We start from the raw sequence: 5,205 nt of genomic DNA, 5'->3' as shown, positions 1-5,205 counted from the left end.
GCAAAGAAATAGAGGAAAAGAACAGAATGGGAAAGACTAGAGATCTCTTCAAGAAAATGAGAGATACCAAGGGAACATTTCATGCAAAGATGGGCTCGATAAAGGACAGAAATGGTATGGACCTAACAGAAGCAGAAGATATTAAGAAGAGGTGGCAAGAATACACGGAAGAACTGTACAAAAAAGATCTTCACGACCAAGATAATCACGATGGTGTGATCACTCACCTAGAGCCAGACATCCTGGAATGCAAAGTCAAGTGGGCCTTAGAAAGCATCGCTATGAACAAAGCTAGTGGCGGCGATGGAATTCCAGGGGAACTATTTCAAATCCTAAAAGGTGATGCTGTGAAAGTGCTGCACTCAATATGCCAGCAAATTTGGAAAATTCAGCAGTGGCCACAGGACTGGAAAAGGTCAGTTTTCATTCCAATCCCAAAGAAAGGCAATGAAAAAGAATGCTCAAATTACCACACAATTGTACTCATCTCACACGCTAGTAAAGTAATGCTCAAAATTCTCCAAGCCAGGCTTCAGCAATACGTGAAACGTGAACTCCCTGATGTTCAAGCTGGTTTTAGAAAAGGCAGAGGAACCAGAGATCAAATTGCCAACATCCGCTGGATCATGGAAAAAGCAAGAGAGTTCCAGAAAAACATCTATTTCTGCTTTATTGACTGTGCCAAAACCTTTGACTGTGTGGATCACAATAAACTGTGGAAAATTCTGAAAGAGATGGGAATACCAGACCACCTGACCTACCTGCCTCTTGAGAAACCTATATGCAGGTCAGGAAGCAACAGTTAGAACTGGACATGGAACAACAGACTGGTTCCAAATAGGAAAAGGAGTACGTCAAGGCTGTATATTGTCACCCTGCTTATTTAACTTCTATGCAGAGTACATCATGAGAAACGCTGGGCTAGAAGAAGCACAAGCTGGAATCAAGATTGTTATTTGGGGAAATATCAATAACCTCAGATATGCAGATGACACCACCCTTATGGCAGAAAGTGAAGAGAAACTAAAAAGCCTCTTGATGAAAGTAAAAGTGGAGAGTGAAAAAGTTGGCTTAAAGCTCAACATTCAGAAAACGAAGATCATGGCATCTGGTCCCATCACTTCATGGGAAATAGATGGGGAAACAGTGGAAACAGTGTCAGACTTTATCTTTTTGGGCTCCAAAATCACTGCAGATGGTGACTGCAGCCATGAAATTAAAAGATGCTTACCTCTTGGAAGGAAAGTTATGACTAACCTAGATAGCATATTGAAAAGCAGAGACATTACTTTGCCAACAAAGGTCCATTTAGTCAAAGCTATGGTTTTTCCAGTAGTCATGTATGGATGTGAGAGTTGGACTGTGAAGAAAGCTGAGCACCAAAGAATTGATACTTTTGAACTGTGGTGTTGGAGAAGACTCTTGAGAGTCCCTTGGACTGCAAGGAGATCCAACCAGTCCATTCTAAAGGAGATCAGTCCTGGGTGTTCTTTGGAAGGAATGATGCTAACGCTGAAACTCCAGTGGTTTGGCCACCTCATGAGAAGAGTTGACTCATTGGAAAAGACTCTGATGCTGGGAGGGACTGGGGGCAGGAGGAGAAGGGGACGACAGAGGATGAGATGGCTGGATGGCATCACTGACTTGATGGACGTAAGTTTCAGTGAACTCCAGGAGATGGTGATGGACAGGGAGGCCTGGTGTGCTGCGATTCATGGGGTCACAGAGTCGGACATGACTGAGTGACTGAACTGAACTGATACATACATGTGTTTTGTTTGTATACATATATAACTTGTTTTCATAATGAAAAAATATTTAAATCACTTTTTCTTAATTATAGAAGTAATGGAGACTTACTGCTTCAAGATGAGACAGAGTAGTTGCATTTTTCCCCATTCCTTCTACCAAGTACAGCTAAAAACCCTCGACATTATAAAACAAATATAAGAAAACTGAAAGGTGGAGAGAAGGCAGATTGGCTAGTTACCCGGAAAGACAAGGCAGTGAGTTCTATGAGTTTTCTACTTCATATTTCTCAGATGGGGTGCTAGAGATACAGTCAACCCAGAAATGCCAGTGGGCTCAGACAAAGAAGCCTGTATTCTCTAGACAAAGAACCAGGAAAGCCACAGCCTAGCAAGGGAGAAAACATTTAGTTAATAACCACCTGTGCAGAACAGTAAACACTGAAAGCCTGAGCCTGTTGTCTGCAGAAAGTCTTATTTGCAAGGTTGGCCCTTGGCTGACATTTGGAAACTGCACCGATAGTTCCCTACACTGATATTAAACCTTCCCTAAATGAGAAGAGTGTCTCATTGTGCACATTGTTCATGAAAACCATGTGGTTTATTATGCTCCCTTGTGTTCCTTCTGAGAGTCTGGAATTGGTATTAGGAAGTGAGTACCTACATGACCAGCCCTCCTAAAAACCTTGGGTACTGAGTTTTTAGAGTTTCCCAGGGGAAAAAACACATTATCGTGTTGTCACAATTCATGATTGAAAAACTGTGCACAGCCTGGGCCATTCCACTGAGACAGAACTCTTAGAATGTTGTGCCTGATTTCTTCTGAACTTCATTCCATGAAGGTTTTCCCTTTGCTGATTTTGCCTTGTAACCTGCTGCTGTAAATCTCAACTGTGAATACAACAAATTGAGTCTGTGAGTCCTCAGGTGAATCACTGAACAAAGCAGTGTTTTTGGAGACTGCTGGCAAATCAACACACTCCAGCCAAACATCACAGGGAAAGTGGTGGTTCTATCACCTCTTGAGAGACTCTTGAGAGTCAGCAATAGCCCAGTAGGAAGTCTAGGCCTTCACCCATGCCAGGTTATAAAGAGGTACTCTAACCCTCTTCCAGGATGGTGTAAGGGAAGACTGAGCAGGAAGCCAGAACTTTGACTTTCTTCCAGCGGCAGCCGCATGGAGTAATGATGAAGCACCCTTCTGCCTCCCAACTCAAGTGGTATCAGTAGAGGCTGGTAAAGAACCCTCACCCTCATTCCTGTACAAGAGTAATGGGGTACCCTTTCCTGCCCACCTGGGGTGTCAAAGGAGCATAAGGAGGAACCTGGACTTCTACCACAACCAGGGAAAGTATTTGAGGAAATAAGGTCTGAAAATTTTCCAAACTTGAAAAAAAAATAGACCTATAGAATAAAAAGGCTGAGTGAATTTCAAACAGAATAAACCTAAATTGGTCTCCACCAAGACACAGCATAGTCATCAAGAAACAACAGCTTATAAATAGCAGGAAAAACAATTCAAATGACAGATTTCTCCTCTGAAACCATGGAGGGCAGAAGTTGCACATTTTTCAAGTGCCCAAGGAAAAGAACTGTCAATCCAGATTCTATAACCAGTGAAAATATGCTTTAGTAATAAAGGATAAGTCAAAACGTTCTCAAATGAAGGAAGCCTAAAAGAATCTGTTCCCAGCAGACTTATCCTAAGAGAACAACTTAGAACAAGTTCTTTAAACAAAAAGGAATCTTGGAACACCAGGAAGGAAGAACAATGGAAAGAATAAAAACATGGGTAATGACAACAGACTTTCCTTCTTCTTGAAATTTCTGAGTTATGTTTGATGATTGAAACAGAAATTATAACATTGTTTGATATGGCTCTCAATGTAAGTAGAGGAAATAATTAAAACACATGAACTAGAGAGAGTAAAGGTTAAGATTTTATACTTCACTGGAACTAGTAAAATACTATCACCAAATGACTGATATTAAGAAGAGGTGGCATGGATATACACAGAAGAACTATACAAAAAAGATCTTCATGACCCAGATAACCATGATGGTGTGATCACTCACCTAGAGCCAGGCATTCTGGAATGCAAAGTCAAGTGGGCCTTAGAAAGCATTACTTTGAACAAAGCTAGAGGAAGTGAAGGAATTCCAGTTGAGGCATTTCAAATCCTAAAAGATGATGCTGTGAAAGTGCTGCACTCAATATGCCAGCAAATTTGGAAAAGTCAGCAGTGGCCACAGGACTGGAAAAGGTCAGTTTTCATTCCAATCCCAAAGAAAGGCAATGGCAAAGAATGTTCAAACTACCACACAATTCTACTCATCTCACATGCTAGCAAAGTAACGCTCAAAATTCTCCAAGCCAGGCTTCAACAGTATGTGAACCGTGAACTTCCAGATGTTCAAGCTGAATTTAGAAGAGCCAGAGGAACCAGATATCAAATTGTCAACATCTACTGGATCATAGAAAAAGCAAGAGAGTTCCAGAAAAACATCTACTTCTGCTTCATTGACTATGCCAAAGCCTTTGACTGTGTAGATCACAAAAAACTATGGAAATTTCTTCAAGAGATGGGAATATTAGACCACTCTACCTGCCTCCTAAGAAATTTGTAAGGCAGGTCAAGAAGCAACATTTAGAACCGGACATAGAATAACAACTGTTTCCAAATTGGGAAAGGAATAAGTCAAGGCTGTATATTGTCACCCTGTTTATTTAACTTAAATCCAGAGTATATCATGCAAAGTGCTAGTCTGGATGAAGCACAAGACCAAGACTGCCGGGAGAAATATCAATAACCTCAGATATGCAGATGACACCACCCTTAAGACAGAAAGTGGAGAGGAACTAAAGAGCCTCTTAAAAAGTGAAAGAGGAGAGATAAGTCAATGTATGTAAGTTATGTATATAAACTAATACATAACTTCAATGGCACCCCATTCCAATACTCTTGCCTAGAAACTCCCATGGACAGAGGAGCCTGGTAGGCTGCAGTCCAGGGGGTCGCGAAGAGTCGGACACGACTTCACTTTCACTTTTCACTTTCATTCATTGGAGGAGGAAATGGCAACCCACTCCAGTGTTCTTGCTTGGAGAATCCCAGGGATGGGGAAGCCTGGTAGGCTGCTGTCTCTGGGGTCGCACAGAGTCGGACACGACTGAAGCGACTTAGCAGCAGCATCAGCAGCAGCATACTTATAAACTTATAAAGATGTTATGTATATAAAAGTGAAAAAGCTGGTTTTAAGCTCAACATTCAAAAAATGGAGATCATGGCATCCAGTCCCATCACTTCATGGCAAATAGATGGGGAAATAATGGAAACAGTGAGAGACTTTATTTTTGGGGGCTCCAAAATCACTGCAGATGGTGACTGCAACCATGAAAATAAGACACTTGCTTCTTGAAAGAAAAGTTACGACCAACCTAGATAGCATATTAAAA

This window comes from Oryx dammah, unplaced genomic scaffold (assembly GCF_014754425.2).
Source record: "Oryx dammah isolate SB20612 unplaced genomic scaffold, SCBI_Odam_1.1 HiC_scaffold_5, whole genome shotgun sequence".
Classification (NCBI taxonomy): domain Eukaryota; kingdom Metazoa; phylum Chordata; class Mammalia; order Artiodactyla; family Bovidae; genus Oryx; species Oryx dammah.
This window is presented reverse-complemented; position numbering follows the sequence as displayed.